Below are 18,163 nucleotides of genomic sequence, written 5' to 3'. Positions count from 1 at the left end.
CTTCTCTTGCATCATTTACAGTAAATTCTAACTGTGTATTTTCTCTGCTGAAACGAAATGAAGGTTTAAATAAACTATCAGCATCACACATTCTCTGTACAGGAGATTGCAAAAACAATGTCTCCACTATTCCCAGCAGTAATTAGGTAATCTCTGTTTAGGTCTAATAATAAAAGAAGGCGGACTCAATATTAGTCTCTGGGCTAAACAGAGAATTTAAAGGGTATGTCAACTTAAAGTGGTTCTAAAGCCAAAAGGTTTTTTACCTTAACCACTTGCCGCCCATATAACTTACTGATACGGTGGCACGGTGGCACTGCTGCGCCGAATCACGTACGCGCACCGCCGGCAGCCTGTGATCATGCACAGCGGGAGCTGATCTGTGGGTACCACGGACTCGATGTCCTCTGGCACCCACCGATCATCCAGCACAGAGACAGAACAGCGGTCTGCCTATGTAAACAAGGCAGATCACCGTTCTGTCAGTAGGGAAGGCATGGATCCTGTATTCCTGCAAAGCAGGGACTAGGATCCATGACTTCCCCTAGTAAAAGCACCCCCCACACAGTGTACTAAGACACTGGCTAGGCACACAGTTAACCCTTTCATCGACCCTGTGTCATTAGTACAGTGACAGTGCATATTTTTTTAGCATTAGTGTATTAGTGTCACTGGTCCCCCAAAAAAGTGTCAAAAGTGTCAGTGAGGGTCTGACTGTCCGCCGCAATATCGCAGTCCCGCTATAAGTCGCTGTTTGCCGCCATTACTAGTAAAAGAATAAAAAAATTAATAAATAAAAATACCCCATTTGGTTTGCGCAAAGGTTATAGCATATACAATCAATATATGCCTATTGGGATTTTTTTACAAAAAAAATGTAACAGAATACACATTGGCCTAAATTTATAAGGAAATTTGTTTTTTTCATTTTTTTTATTGGATGTGTTTTACAGCAGAAAGTCAAAAATATTTGGGCTGATTTACGAACCATTTGCGCCATGAGTTGCGGCGCACGCCGATGCGCAAATGACATTTTCCTATTTACAAAACATTTGCGCCGGTAACACAGAGCAATCCCCCATTTACTATTCTCTTCCCGGCGCACGGGAAGAGGCGATCGGTACGCCACTATAGACAAGGCGCACGGCATCTTTAACCTAAAATTTAAACAAGCTGGAAGTGCCAATATTATGGGGGTGATGTGGGGTGATGTGAGGAAGTATAGTACTAACTGCCCAAGTCATAAATATGCCCAAAATAGAATGAGAAAGTAACTTTCTCCGAACAAGCCGGCTTGCGCCGGCAAATACATTTGGAACTGCGGGAGGTCAATTTATGCACCACGCATGCTCAAACGGCATTTGCACTTGTTCAAATGCTTTAGTTCACTGCGCCAGCAAAATCTTAGTAAATGTCAAGCAACGTAAATGCATTTGCATAGGTTGAACGGGCGCAGCACTAAACTTTTTTTTTTTTTTTCTGGTTCATTTCGTGGCTATAATGAAATGTCCGTCCGGCAATACACATAAAAGTTCATTGATAAAAACAGCATTAATAAAAAAAAAAATAAAAAAAAAAAATGCGTGGGGTTCCCCCGAAATTCAATACCAGGCCCTTCAGGTCTGGTATGGATATTAAGGGGAATCCCACGGCAAAAATAAAAAAAAATGGCATGGGGTCCCCCTAAAAATCCATACCAGACCCTTATCCGAGCACGCAACCTGGCAGGCCACAGGAAAAGAGGGGGGACAAGAGAGCGCCCCCCCTCCTGAACCGTACCAGGCCACATGCCCTCAACATTGGGAGGGTGCTTTGGGGTCTCCCCCAAAGCACCTTGCCCCCATCTTGATGAGGACAAGGGCCTCATCCCCACAACCCTTGCCCGGTGGTTGTGGGGGTCTGCGGGCGGGGGGCTTATCGGAATCTGGAAGCCCCCTTTAACAAGGGGACCCCCAGATCCCACCCCCCCCTGTGTGAAATGGTAAGGGGGTACAAAAGTACCCCTACCATTTCACAAAAAAGTGTCAAAAATGTTAAAAATGACAAGAGACAGTTTCTGACAATTCCTTTATTTGAAGTCTTCTTCTTTCCATCTTCTTCGGGTCTTCTTGGGACTTCGACATTGCGACAGACAAATCGGACACCAAGTGACACTTTTGACACTTTTTGGGGGACCAGTGACACCAATACAGTGATCAGTGCTAAATAATATGCACTGTAACTGTACAAATGACACTGGCAGGGAAGGGGTTAGCATCAGAGGCAATCAAAGGGTTAAATGTGTTCACTGGGCGTGCTTTCTAACTGTGGGGGAGGTGCTTGTACCATAAGAATACAGAGATCTGTGTTCCTGCTTAGCAGAAACAAAATATCTCTGTCTTTTCTTGTCACAAAACAGTGATCTGCCTTGTTTACATAGGCAGACCGCCTTTCTGTCTGCCTCGGAAATGATCAGCAGGTTCCGGCGGACATTGGGTCCGCTGGACCAGCCGATTGGCTTCCGCAATCACAGCAGGTACGGGTCACCGGCGGCGTGCGTGCACGCCCCAGAAAACAAAATCACATACAGGTATGTGATTTTGCGCTGGAGGGCCACCCTGCCGCAGTACATATGCGTCGGGGAGTCCAGAAGTGGTTGAAATGTACCTGGAGCCGGGTTATTGACATTCATATATTTACACATGTTTACCAAAGAGTAAATGATCTTTAACACCTTAATGCTGATTCCTAGCAGCCCTTTAAGTGGGCTTTAAAGCCAAAGAGGGCACGTGCATTCTGTACCATATGACTGACTGAATGTGATTGACTCTGACAGTGGTCACATCTTCAGGAGCCTGCCCCACTGGCTCCCAATAAGTTACCAAGTGCTCTCGATGACAGCTAGGTCAGTGTGTAGGGAGTACGCTGTGAGCACTCCTTAAGCACACAACCTCCTGCCGCCATGAATGCATATGTGCAGTGGCTGGGTGTTGAAGCCCAGCTCCAGGCAAAAATAAAGTTGACTGTTCATTTTTGTCTAGGGGATTGGAGAACAGAGTTAAACTTACCTAAGGAGCCCCTCCACAAGGTCTAGCGGCCTTGTGTGGTGCGCTGTGCCTAACGTCATTACGCCCATAGACCTGCTCTGGATATGAGAACATCGGGAACAGTCCACCGCCGCTGGATCATTGGGAAGTGCCGTTTGCCGGTGGAGTGGAAGTTCGGGTGAGTATAAGCTTTCTCCTCCCCCCTGAACAAAATAAGCAGTTAACCCGTGTAGTGCAGGCACATCCTCACTGCATGGGCTTTAAAGCTCACCTTTCTTTCCATGGCAAGTAAGGTAGGCTTACACGATCGAAAAGTGTGTTATGCAATTGGAAAAACCTCTGTAACTGCAGCCACTGTGGGGCAATTCATCCTCAAAGTTTACAGCAGTACTGCAGTGTGCCAACTGAGGGCATTCTGATAGGATGAAGGAGCATGGCAGCAGGGGCCATTCCATAAGGGGCGAGGGGTGCCACCCCCCTAATCTCCATGCGCTGGCCCCTAATCTCCATGCGGGGCGCATTTTTTTTTTTTTTTGAAGCACATGATTAGAGCCAGAGGCTCTAATTAGCTTCAAAAAGGTTGAGCTCACCCACTTCTGACATTAGCGAATCAACATTTGCTATTGTTTTTCTGTTTCTCCTCCCGGCCAATCAGGTCAGGAAGCGGGTCTTAAGACTGGATTGCCCAGGAGGAGAAGCTGCCCGCGACCTAGATGGGGTAAGTGCGGACCTGGCGGGAGGGGGGGGGGGTTTGTTTGCCGCCCCCCCCCCCAAAAAAAAATTGAGCACCAGCCACCACTGGAGCATGGTGACAGAGAGATAAGCTCTTCAGTCTGCTGCTTCTCCTTCACTGACCAGTCACAGGATGGGGGAGGGACAGGACCTTTAAGTGTTTTTTACAGCAGCAGAGAAAAATGAGGTCTCCTGTCCTACCAGATAGACCTGTGCTGTGTGGCAGAGCTGTGTAAATCTCAAAGCTGGATATACACAGCTACAAATCATTCGGGAGGCAAAGTAACCCTTATATTTTTCATGCAATTATTACTGTTTACATGTACTTCTGAAAATACAGATAACTACAGTACCGATGATGATGATGATTATTACATTCGTTGTAGTTTTCTAAATGTTTTCCATTTTTAAGTTGATGATGATGATGATGATGATGATGATATTATTTGGAGCTTTCTAAAAGTTTCCTATTTTTCGGCAATGTTTGGAGCAGAATTTATACTCGTTTTGCTTGCTGGAAGAAGGTGACTAAAGAAAAGATATAGAGAGATTATGCTGGATACATTTCAGTAAATGGCAATGTATTTTAAAATATGTTTCCCAAAGCTGAAGGAAAATGGAAAATTGGAAGGGAGGAGGGATCGCTGATTTATTCTGCAGAATGGTGGATATGAATAATGGAGAGAGAGATTTGAAAAAGGAAATATGGGGCATCAGGGACCTGGAAAAGCTTTAATAACAAATACTGCAGAACACAAATCATGTCCCTTATATTCCTTGTCTTCTGCCCTTTAATCATTTGTTAAATATTTTATTGAGGTCTTAATGCTTCCAAAAGTAAAAGTTTACTAACCTGCGATTCACATAAATTCATGTTTTCTTCCTGTGGTGCTTTTCTTTTTGGCACTCTGGGACAGTTCAGATATAGGAGACAAGTTTAGTGCATAAACTGTAAACCATCAATCTAACAATCCCTAAAAAAGTCTACAATCCAACTCTTAAAATGTATGTACATCCCAAAAAAACAAAAAAATTGTATATTGCTTGGTCCTTTAACCACTTGCCTACTGGGCACTTTTAGCCCCTTCCTGCCCAGGCGAATTTTCAGTTTTCAGCGCTGTCACACTTTGAATGACAATTGCGCAGTCATGCAACACTGTACCCATATGATGTTTTTATAATTTTTTTCACACAAATAGAGCTTTGTTTTGGTGATGTTTAATCATCACTGGGTTTTTTTTTTTATTATTTGCTAAATAAACAAAGAAAGACCAAACATTTTGAAAGAAAAAAAACGTTTTTATAGTTTATTATAACATTTTGCAAACAGGTAATTTTTCTCCTTCACTAATGTGCGCTGATGAGGCTGCACTGATGAGCACTGATGAGGCAGCATTGTTGGGCACTGATGAGGCAGTACTGTTGGGCACTGATGAGGAGGGACTTATAAGGCTGCACTGATAGGCGGCACTGATGGGCACTGATAGGCGGCACTGATGAGCACTGATAGGTGGCACTGATGGGCACTAGTAGACAGCACTGATGGGCACTGGTAGGAGGCACTGATAGGTGACACTGATGAGGGGGCACTGATGGGCACTGATTGGCAGCATTAGTGGGCACTGGTGGGACTGCACTGAGAGTCAGGACACTGATAATTAGTGCCCTGATAATCTGTGTACATGTCCTTTTTACAGAAGCTGATTATCGGCTCTCCTCACACTATCAACATGGAACAGAACTGAGGAACAGAATGCCAATAACCGGCTTCTGTTTATATCCTGATCAGTGGTGGTTGGACACAGCTGACCACGTTGTAAAGAGCCGCTAGATGGCTCTTTACCTCAACCTGTGATCAACATTGCCCCGCGGGCACGATCACAAAGATGAAGGTGTCATATGACCGCCTCCCCAGGCCTCCCAGAACTGGACGGCCGCGCTGTAGCCATCATTCAGCACTAGCGCGGTTGGCAAGTGGTTAAATCCCCATAGGATATCATTGACTTGCTACCAGTTTCCTTTCGGCCTTTCACATGTGTGGGTAGTAGTAACAGGTGGTGGAGCCATGGTTTTCCCAACCCTTTTGCCACCCTTTGACTGCCCACCGAAAACCATTTATCTAACTTGCCCACTGAAGTCAACGAGGCCTCACTGCAACAACGCTTGGCTCACATTTGCAGCGTATTAGTCCCATTAAAAATTGACGCTCTGCAAAAAAAGCAGAAAAAAAGAAAATTAGGAATCGCCTACTGAATTCCTGACAGTGGCTGCTTAGTCCACCGTGGATCACTTTTCAGAGAATGAACAAGTATGGCGACAATGCGTATTGGCCAGATTGCATTGCAGCAGTAGTGTTGTCTCGCTTGTGTGAGCGCTCCAGTGTTGCCACATCCTGTAATTCTCCCCAGCCTGTGCACAGCCTCTATGTGACTGATGGTGATGCATATAACAAGTCCATGGCTCTATTATCACATCAGCATATAGCAGCAGCATCACTCCACCCTTAGCCCTTGCCTTTAAGGGCACTGTGCAGATGCCTCCTCAGGGGGTGGGTCCATGACGTCCTGCACTCACATTATGCCCTCAGTCTTCCAGCTTGAATGACGCTGTATATCATTAAACTCAGGAGACTAAAGATATCTAGTGACAGAAAAGAATTACTGCAGGATTTTTTTTTTTTTTTTATTATTTTATAACTCCTAGGGCAGCTTGTTTGTTAAAATAAATTTAGCCCAGAGGCAGAGGTGGAAAATGGAAAATTCAAGAGTCAATTAGTTAAAGCCGTATTGAACACTGAGCATTTTTGGCTTAACACTTTGAAAACAATAACATAAACATTCTCCAATAATCTATTTGTTGAAAAATCTCACCCCAGTACTTGTAGTTTACAACTTTCAATGCTGCTGGCTCATACTCTCTCAGTGCTGCTTCCTTGAACTTCTGGTCTTCACAGAAAAAAAATAACAGTGGACAGGGTGGTCTGGGGCCATTCTGTTAGTTTGGAGAATAAAGGGGAAGGAAGGTGGAAAGAGCCGGCGAATGGCTTGCCATCCTAGGCTGTGGGGCTGTGTGTTTCTATCGATGTACACAGTTGTGCACACAGTTGTGTAGAGAGGCACGGTTCTAGTCCCTGCATGCAAGTATGGCTCCATAGAAAGAGAAAGGAGCCACCCTGAAACAGGTAACTTGGGGCAGTGGCCAGCTTAAACTGGACCATAGGCAAGGATTAAAAGATAACAAAGCTGCATACTCAGTAGGTAATTTAATCCGCTGCTGAACGGGGTTAATATCACTTTAAGTCTAAAACAGTTTGCTTCGTCTATTAAATAGGAAAGTCTACAATGAAAACTTGTATTAAGAAATATGCTGGCTGCCACTGCCAACTTCCTATTGAAAATGCTAGTTATCTGATTTCAAGACCAATAAGAGAAAAAATGTGGGACTTTTTTCTTTTTTTCCCTATAGGAAAGGAAAGGAAATTAGACAACTCTTTAAAATCAATCCATTTAATGTACACAATTAATAAAATGCACTCTATTGTGCAATATGTACATACGACCACACATGTATAGAGACCTGCATATAACCTGCCAACACCCAGAACATAGTAACATGCCATAAAAGTATATCTTACAGTATCTCACAAAAGTGAGTACACCCCTCGCATTTTTGTAAATATTTTATTATATCTTTTCATGTGACAACACTGATGAAATGACACTTTGCTACAATGTAAAGTAGTGAGTGTACAGCTTGTATAACAGTGTAAATTTGCTGTCCCCTCAAAATAGCTCAACACACAGCCATTAATGTCTAAATCGCTGGCAACAAAAGTAAGTACACCCCTAAGTGAAAATGTTAAAATTGGGCCCAATTAGCCACTTTCCCTCCCGTTGTCATGTGACTCCTTAGTGTTACAAGGTCTCAGGTGTGAATGGGGAGCAGGTGTGTTAAATTTGGTGTTATCGCTCTCACTCTCTCATACTGGTCACTGGAAGTTCAAAATGGCACCTCATGGCAAAGAACTCTCTGAGGATCTGAAAAAAAGAATTGATGCTCTACAAAAAGATGGCCTAGGCTATAAGAAGATTGCCAAGACCCCGAAACTGAGCTGCAGCACAGTGGCCAAGACCATACAGCAGTTTAACAGGACAGGTTCCACTCAGAACAGGCCTCGCCATGGTCGACCAAAGAAGTTGAGCGCACGTGCTCTGCGTCATATCCAGAGTTTGTCTTTGGGAAATAGACATATGAGTGCTGCCAGCATTGCTGCAGAGTTGAAGGGGTGGGGGGTCAGCCTGTCATTGCTCAGACCATATGCTGCACACTGCATCAAATTGGTCTGTATGGCTGTTGTCCCAGAAGGAAGCCTCTTCTAAAGATGATGCACAAGAAAGCCCGCAAACAGTTTGCTGAAGACAAGCACACTAAGGACATGGATTGCTGGAACCATGTCCTGTGATCTGATGAGACCAAGATAAACTTATTTGGTTCAGATGGGGTCAAGCGTGTGTGGTGGCAACCAGGTGAGGAGTACAAAGACAAGTGTGTCCTGCCTACAGTCAAGCATGGTGGTGGGAGTGTCATGGTCTGGGGCTACATTAGTGCTGCCGGCACTGGGGAGCTACAGTTCATTGAGGGAACCATAAATGCCAACATGTACTGTGACATACTGAAGCAGAGCATGATCCCCTCCCTTCAGAGACTGGGCCTCAGGGCAGTATTCCAACATGATAACGACCCCAAACACACCTCCAAGACGACCACTGCCTTTCTAAAGAAGCTGAGGGTAAAGGTGATGGACTGGCCAAGCATGTCTCCAGACCTAAGCCCTATTGAGCATCTGTGGGGCATCCTCAAATGGAAGGTGAAAGAGCGCAAGGTCTCTAACATCCACCAGCTCCGTGGTGTCCTCATGGAGGAGTGGAAGAGGACTCCAGTGGCAACCTGTGAAGCTCTGGTGAACTCCATGCCCAAGAGCATTAAGGCAGTGCTGGAAAATAATGGTGGCAACACAAAATATTGACACTTTGTGCCCAATTTGGACATTTTCACTTAGGGGTGTACTCACTTTTGTTGCCATAGGTTTAGACATTAATGGCTGTGTGTTGAGTTATTTTGAGAGGACAGCAAGTTTACACAGTTGTACAAGCTGTACACTCACTACTTTACATTGCAGCAAAGTATAATTTCTTCAGTGTTGTCACAAGAAAAGATATAATAAAATATTTACAAAAATGTGAGGGGTGTACTCACTTTTGTGAGATACTGTATATATGGCGATAGATATCTTCCAAAATACAAATTGGTAACTTATGGGTGGGCAGCTATCTTCTCAACATGTTTCGCATAGAGAAGCTTCTTCAGGAGCTCCCCCCACAGAACAAACGGCATCATAAGCACTAAAAGATCACATGGTATAGCGAAGACTATATGCCTTATACTGAATAAAGGGGGCGGGGGGGAGAGATCAGCCTCCAGATTTCGAACAAGACATGTCTACATCTTCCCATTCATTAATTCTTATGAGGGTTTCCTGGTTTCCATGATACTTTGAGACACTTAGACATTCATTTTGGTACAGGTCCCCTTTAAGGGTCCAGGGTCCTTGCTAAATCACTGCTAAATAGAAAAGGTTCAACAAGAAAAAGATTGAAAATCTCACTTATAGCTGTGTCTTGCCTGGCAACATTGTCTGCTGTCAAATGGGATGTTGGGTGCACTGGATAGAGAAAAATCAAAAAAGAAATTCATAATTTTTAGACATATGGTTATTTTATTTGAAAGACTTTATATGGTTCATAGCTGTTCACTTTACGTTAGACACAGGAGAATGGAAACAAAGATGGAGTAAGCATTGCACAGCATTTCGTCTCACATCAAGCACATTGTAAGTCACACAAGCTAGAATAGAGGGCAGAAAATTAAGATGAAATTACATTCAAGCTCCGGGTTCCAGGAGAACTATTTCTGTCCCCAAACAATTCGATCCACTCTGCGGTTTATCTTATTAATTTGTGGTTTTGGCTTGTCTGAACATTTTTTGGTCCACTACCAATGTAAACTAAAAACATCTGCTGAAGGACTTTTAAAATATTAAACAGGCACATACAACTTGAGTTGTTTGCTTCCAAGGATGTTTAACATTGAACTTCTGTAGTGGCCTTCTCATATCAGGATTGATGTTAGGTTCACAGGGAACAAATCAACAATGTCTAGCAGAAAATTCTGATTATTTTGTATGCTGGAAAGAAAATTTATGTGGTAAAAAGAATAGAACTAGCTTAAAGGGTCAGTCCACCCCAAACTGATTTCAGTTGATGGTATATATTTGCTGAATCAAAGTAGATCTAAACCCTAACTGGATGACATTTAGGTTTCTAAGTTGAGGAAAGTGGAAAGATAGTGCTGGACCTGTAGGGTTATCTTACTGGTATTGTTATCCTAAGGTATTGATGTTGGTGTAAATGATCTGGTTCCTAGGCAGGCATCTTCTATACCAGAATGCTAATTTGTAGTCCTGTGAGCCTCCAGGTAATTGACCAAATCTGGTCTCCAAAATAGTATATCTTTGCAAATGATCAGCTGCTAACGTTACGCATTTCTCATAACCATGCAAAATAGTTAAACCAAATTGTACACACGCTGCGCTTATCAAAATAAAAAATAAGAAATTTCCACTAAAATATTAATAAAGTGATATTGTGCCTAACATATACAAAATCTATTAATAACTATTAATACTATACTATACATTAATGTGCAATAAATTTCAATGAATGAATAAATAGGTAAAACTGCTCCAATAAGCCTGTGTATTGCAAATATTCCACAAAGCTTGTGCAATTTTAAAACATTAATAGATAATTCAACACAAACATCCATTGCGATTTAGTGTTGCATCCAAGCATATCAGTACTGCATCTATGCAATATGGTGTTAGTGCAATGTTCGAACAATAAAAAGTTAAAAAATACAAAAAAATGCATCCATGCGATTTGGTGCTACATCCATGTGATTCTATTCAATTCAGTGCTGTGTTGCTGTGCAATGATTAAATTAACAGTCCGATTTAGTGTTGCATCCATGCATTTCAGTGCTGCATCTATGCAATATGGTGTTAGTGCAATGTTCAAACTATAAAAAGTTAAAAAATACAAAAAACCGCATCCATGCGATTTGGTGTTGCATCCATGTGATTCTATGCAATTCAGTGCTGTGTTGCTGTGCAATGATCAAATTAACAGTCCACAGATCTTCCACAATCCATTCATGTGTTATGGTGAACACAAACTAAAGTGCTGTGCACTCATACAAGTGCTCCCCCCCAGGTGATAGCCCCTCACCTTAGGGCGTGCGACCTTGCAATTAAGCTTGGTCAGAATGCGCCTTAGAACCTCTCTGGGTTCGATGTTATATGCAGGGTCCTGGATAGATTTGCACTGGTGCCTCTGTTCCTCACAGCATTCCCGTTTGTACCTCAATATATCAACATAAAAAGGACTTCATGGTGCAGTATGTACTAAATTTATTAAAATCATAAACAAATCCCGCAATGGGTACTCACAGTAACAAGGCGCTTAAGGGCGCCACACTAAAACAGCAGAGACGAACGGGCAACAGCGGCCGGTATGGGGTGGTGTGCTAATCTGTCCCAACAGGTTGTATGTATAACGTTCCGTCTTGTCCCCTTCCCCTACGTGTGTTCGATACAAGGGGTATTTCGTATCTTCATCAGGGGGTGCTGGAAAGAATATTTATGTGGTAAAAAAATAGAACTAGCTTAAAGGGTCAGTCCACCCCAAACTGATTTCAGTTGATGGTATATATTTGCTGAATCAAAGTAGATCTAAACCCTAACTGGATGACATTTAGGTTTATAAGTTGAGGAAAGTGGAAAGATAGTGCTGGACCTATAGGGTTATCTTACTGGTATTGTTAACCTAAGGTATTGATGTTGGTGTAAATGATCTGGTTCCTAGGCAGGCATCTTCTATACCACAGAGGACCTTCACAGTCTCTTTGGCTTTTAGTGTTTTGTAAGGAGAATTAAAGCGCCACACCTTTGCTAAGAAGTCCAGATCCAACAAACTGCTAAGGCCTGTGTTTGTAGTTCACACTGGAAAAAATACAGTTTTAGGTCCAGCTCACTTCTGATTTGTTCGCATTGTTGTCAGTCAAGCCATGATGAAGGGGGCATGTGGACCCCTGAAAGATGTTGGATACTTTTGTATTGTGCCCATGGCTTTTAATGGAATAAAGTTGTATCTGGACCTATTAGCAGTGGTGTGGCACTTCAATTTCAGTTCTCCTTACATTTACGTTTCTAAAGCATTATATACCATGAACAACTTCCATTTTTTATTTAATTGAATTTTGCTCTTACCTATTTTTCATCCAGCTTTACTCCTCAGTGCTGCAACATTTCCAGGCCGGAAAGGACCACTTTCTGAGGAAGAGGCCTTTTGGTGCCTTAAAATTTCACTTTTGTGACAATAGTGTCTTGTTTTTTTGTATCAACATAGTGGTCATATTTTGGATAGGATGATACTGCATAAGCCCAATTGGGAGACAATTGTCTAAACAAGGACCTCCATGGCAGGATCACCAGGTATCCTCTTAATGAAAGCTGCAAGAGTCATCACATAGCATTGGAAGACAATGTGTGGCTCTACGTGGAAACACCTCTGAGAGATATCCTTCAGACCAGGGTTTCTCAACCAGGCTTCCATGAAACCCTAGGGTGCCTCCAAAGTTTGTTAGGGGTTCCTTGAGCAATGACCAATGATCTGCCTCTCAGAGGAAGTAAGGAGCATTCTTTTCACTGACTAATGTTATCATGAGTTGTAGATATAGTAATTTTAGCAGGGGTTCACAGAGACCGGAAAGTTATTTCAAGGTTTTCTCTGTGTTGAAAAGATTGATAAATTCTGCTTCAGATAGCAGGACAGTGTAGAGGGTAGGCGGGGGTACTTCCTCCATGTTTCCCTCCTCATTGGGTGCCAAGTAAGGGTCACGAAAGAGGCATACCCCAGGGTGGGTTCTTCTTTAAGGATGCTGGGCCCTTAAAAGGGACCTGTACCAAAAGGGTGGGTTCTTCTGGGCTATGCTAGGCACTTTGAACAGAGTCACTGCCTTACACATGGGGTACCTTTACTTGAACAGACGGCTAAAATTTTATAAACCATCTTGATGTATTTTACACCACCACAGTCACTGATGCATTTAGGAGCCCTTTCCCTCTCCACCTGTCCAGCGTATCTCCGCTACCTCGCTCCCTGTATGCAGCCCCACCGTGCACCTAGCGCTGACTCCATGCGTGTACTTCACTTAAAGGGTTACTAAACCCTTGTTTGTTTGTTTTTAATAACAAACATGCCATACGTACCTCCTCTGTGCAGTTGGTTTTGCACAGAGTGGCCCCGATCCTCCTCTTCTGGGGTCCCTCAGCAGCGATTGTGGCTCCTCCTCTTCTCGAGTGCCCTGTCGGAGAAGAGCTCTCCTTCGGGACACCCATGTGGGTGGGCTCCCGCGTCCTGCTGCTGTGTCTATTGACACAGACAGCAGGACTCCGCCCTGCCCCCCGGCGTCTGCGTCATTGGATTTGATTGACAGCAGCGGGAGCCAATGGCTGCGCTGCTATCAATCTATTCAATCAGGACACAAGATACCGACTAGAGCTGGTGTGCTCATCCCTGGGGAGAGAAAGAACGGGTTCAGGTAAGTAAAACAGGGTGTCTGGGGGGCTGCTGCATGACAGAAGGTTTTTCACCTTAAATGAATAGGATGCATTAAGGTGAAAGAACACAAGGGTTTACAACCCCTTTAACTCTGACTCTTCGGTACCTTTGTACTGGTTGGGGGCTTCAGCAGTGCTGATCTGCTCCCGTTGTTTTGGGAGACTGACCTGCTCACAGAGAGAGTGCCAACAACAACTCCTCCTGCTAGAAGCTATCCCACCTAGCACATGTACATGCTTATGACAGGCTTCTAGAAAAAAACCTTTGTTACCCTTGGTAACCACTGTATCTTGACACAGTTAACTCTTGTACCATTATCTTTATACCCCAATGTTTTTAGCTTACCCGAACTGTAGACAATGTGCTGGTTTTTTATAATCACTTAAATCCTTTCATTATCACAAACCACAGTCTAGGGATTACACTCATTTTAAGCGTCTTTTAATATAGATACCACCAAGGGTCCATAATTTAGATCATATAGGCGCTTTACATCTGCAGAGATATAAAGTCGCCAAACAAAAGGAAAAGATTGTTGCAGAGTATTCCTCATCCTCACAGGCACATGGCTCGGCATCAACACTGATTTCTCAATATTTATTTTGAAATTAGATATAAGGCCAAACCTGTCTATTTCCAACATCAGTTCCGTCAAAGACTCTTGGGGAGAAGAGAGATACAAACAACAGTAGATCATCTGCGTAAGCTGAGATCTTATGTTCTGTTAAGCCGATACAAATCCCCTTAATCCTCCTATTTCCCCTTATTGTTCGTAAAAAGGGCCCCAACACCATAGCAAATAACAATGGGGACAATGGGCATCCCTGCCTAGTCCCATTCCGTATCTCAAAATAATCTGATAATCTACCATTAACCTTAACCTTTGCTCTAAGATCTGCATACAATGCCATCACCCATCCCCTCATCCGTTCTTTCAGACCCATCTCCCTCAAAACTCCGACCATAAACTCCCACCCCACCCTATCAAATGCTTTTTCAGCATTCATTGAAATTACTACGCTCCGGATCTGGTTCGGTCCATTTTTCATCCAATGCATTACATGCAGGGCCCGAATAGTATTATCGGCCCTTCATAAACCCTGTTTGACCTTGGTGAATCAATTTAAATATATGGTGTCACGGAACGGCTAGGTCTGTCACATATGGTCTTGTAACCTAAGGGCCAGAATTTTAGCCAGGAGTTTAGTGTCAGAGTTTAGGAGGGAGATGGGTCTATAGCTGGCACAGCACTGAGGATCCTTCCCTGATTTCAGGAGAACCGTCACATAAGCCAACAGTGCCTCTGGAGGCAATGGGTTAGAGACCGAGACAGAATCAAGGTATTAGCACAGAGGAGCCAACAAGATTGAGGAAAACTTTTTATAATATATATTGGTAAAAACCATCTGGTACTGGGGATTACCCAATGGCAAAGCCGCAATCGCTCCTCCTAACTCATCAAATGGAAATTGCTTTTTCCATTTCCTCCAGGGCTGCAGATGGAATAGCTTGCAGCTCTGAGTCCTCAAGAGACTCCCGAATTCTGTCCGCACGCCCACCATCCATCCCTCCCCACAGGAACTGAGTCTATATTATATAGAGACCCATAAAAGCGATGAAATTCAGCTGCTATTGCTTGGGTGTCCACTATGTGCCTATCGCCTACCTTTATAATGTGAACATGGTGTAAATCCTGTTCTTTCTTTAATTGTCTAGCCAATAGTCTCCCACCCTTGCTCCCTTGTTCATAGAAACTATGAGCAAAATAACTGTGTTTATTTTGAACTTTTTGATCAAGAAGCTGTTTTAAATCTACCCACAGTTTCTCTAGTCTCTGCGCGTCCCCAGGTTTTAAATAGGCCTTGTGTCTAATTTCAAGTTTATGTATTTCCTCTAGAAGCTCAACCATTTCTTTCTCTCTTTTCTAATGTGCGACCCCATTGAAATTAATTCCCCTCTGATGACCTTATGGGCTTCCCATACCACTTGATCAGACACCTCCTCTGATGTATTGGTCTCAAAATATAATGCTAATGTGCGAGACAAGGATTCCACCTTCTGTTTATCATCCAAAATAGATTTATTCATGTTCTTTCCACGCCCCCAATCAATGCCGGACATATCGTTAAGCTTATTGGGGCATGGTCTGATATGGTGATTGACTCAATAGTTGATGAATTTACATAATTCAAATAATATTGATCCACCAACAACATATCAATTCTTGAATATACATTATGTGTTTTGGAATAATAGCTGAAATCCCTGTTCCGCTCGTGCAGCACCCTCCAACTGTCCACTAAATGCAGAGAAGGCACTGTTTAACATGCCTTAAAGCCTTATGAGACACAAAGGTTTTTCCCTGAAGAGGTGTCTAAACTGGGGTCCAAGGTAATGTTAAAATCCCCTCCCACCACCAGTAAACCTTACTGGAACCTCCCAAAAATGTCCAAAGTTTTAGATAGAAATTTAACGGTGTGGTTATTGGGGGCATATATAGTAGTGAGGGTATAACACTGACCCTGGATCTTGCTCTTAACAAAAATAAAGCGGCCTTCAGGGTCTGCTCGTATTTCTGTACTAAGGGGCATTGTTTATGAATAGCTATTGTAACTCCTCTGGCCCTAGAGATGGGTGAGGGGTGCATGGAACCATTGATTATATGGAAAAAGAGGCATACGAGGGCGAGGAGTCGACCCTGTCATGAAATACGTCTCTTGCAGAAATACTATCTCTGCCTTCATGTGATGCAGTTCATGCCAGAGACGGCCCCTCTTACCAATCGAGCAAAGCCTTCTCACGTTATACGATACAATCTTCATTCTACTTGTCATTCTCTCACTACTTCCATGAATCTCTTACTATGCTGCTGCGCCTGATCGGTATCTGTTCCCAGCCTTCGGAACTCTCTTGCCTTGGATGCACCTGGTGAAAAAAAAAAAGCACACAAAACCATCCAAAACCTATAACCTACTATGTCACTGTCTATGACACTATCTATGGCACATCCCCCTAAAGGGAGGATGAGTCCTTGCAGAGGTGCACCACCTGTGCACAGAGTGCCCCCCCCCCTTCCGCCTATTGGCAGAAAACATAGTCCCTTATCTCGGGACCGGCCTAATGGGGGAAAGATGGATAAAAACATGAACAGAGTACCTTGCGAACCCCGGGCTTCCATTTGTATTCTTATAACATTCATATTTAGCGGTATTTCAGCACATTGCCTCCAATATCCCCAATGAAGGGGTAAGAGAAGAAAAAAAAGAAGAAATAATTTTGGGGGGAAGAAGGGAGAGTGAAAAAAAGGGGAAAAAAGGTGGGGAGGGAGAGAGAACAGAGGGAAAGAAAAAAACAGCATCCCCCTCCCCCCACCTCCCACCTAAAGAATATCCCCCATCCCCCAATCAAGTCTAGGCAATCTGCTCCTTCCCTCTTATCCTTTTTAACTTTATCCCCCTACTCAGGCATGTCCTTCTAAGACCAAATGATAGTCCTGTCTCTCCACTAGACATGTGCAATTCGTTTCGTAACAAATCGAAATTCGGCTGAATTTTGCATCTTTCGGGCATTCGGATGCATCCAAATGTCTGAATAAAAAAATAACGAATTTCAACTAATACGAAATAAATTATAGCGGATATAACGAATGAATTCGACATGATTCGGTAATTCATTAAAGATCTAATGAAATAAAAGGTCAACTCAAAGTAAATCTTACAGTCCAATCAGCTGATTAATTTTGTGCTGGAGGCTGGATTACTGGCAAAGTGCATTCCTGAGAACTGAGTGAGAAGGGTGTTGTATTGTATTTGAGCAGAGGAGAAGAGATATTGTCATTGTGTGTGTTAATAGATTCAATAAAAAAACGACTTTCCAAACTAAGAATCATTATCACGAATATATATACACATACATAAATATCGTATTTCAGCGAATACGAAAGAAATTATAGTGGGTATAATGAATGAATTCATGAACGTAACATAACGAATATAACAGAACGAAATAATGTTTTTTACGAATGACAACGAAACAAAACTAAACAAAACTTTTCGTTGTGCACAAGTCTACTCTCGACATCGATCTTCCGTCGACCTTTAACTGGCACTTGTTGCCATCATTCTGGTCATTGTAGTGATGGTTTACAATTATTCAGTCTCCAATCCAGAAAGTCCACCAAAGGGAGCTCCAGCACCTCTGTGAAGTGTTGCAAATCATCTTTAGTTTTAAGTGTTGCTGTTTTCCCATTCCGTGTTGCTATAACCCTAAAGGGATATCCCCAACAATATTTAACCTCAACTGCTCGTAAAACTTCCAACAAGGGTTTAATCATTCTTCGTTGCATAACAGTTCTATATGATAAATCTGAAAATAGAGCAATTTGTGCACCTTCAAAGTCAACCATAGCTTTATTGCAGACTGCTTTCATGATGGGTTCTTTCACTGGATATCTATGTAATTTACAAATGACATCTCTTGGTCTTTTTGCATTTTGGGGGGTAGGGGTAAAGGCACGATGGACTCTATCTATTTCAATCTTATCCGGTACGGAAGGCCCCAGAATTGACTGGAACAAGCTGATCATCTTTGGAAGCAATTCAAGATGCTGTTTCATTTCAGGCAAGCCCCTTATACGTATATTTTGCCTACGATCTCTATTTTCTT

The 18,163-nt window shown here is 42.9% G+C and overlaps 1 long non-coding RNA gene across 1 annotated transcript in view; it reads left to right on the top strand.

Moving 5' to 3' along the window:
* The window catches only part of LOC141141612 (uncharacterized), a 285,847-nt gene that overhangs the window by 130,995 nt on the left and 136,689 nt on the right, over positions 1–18,163 (top strand). The gene's annotated exons all lie outside the window — the stretch shown is intronic.

This window comes from Aquarana catesbeiana, linkage group LG04 (genome assembly GCF_042186555.1).
Source record: "Aquarana catesbeiana isolate 2022-GZ linkage group LG04, ASM4218655v1, whole genome shotgun sequence".
Taxonomy (NCBI): domain Eukaryota; kingdom Metazoa; phylum Chordata; class Amphibia; order Anura; family Ranidae; genus Aquarana; species Aquarana catesbeiana.
This window is presented reverse-complemented; position numbering and strand designations above follow the sequence as displayed.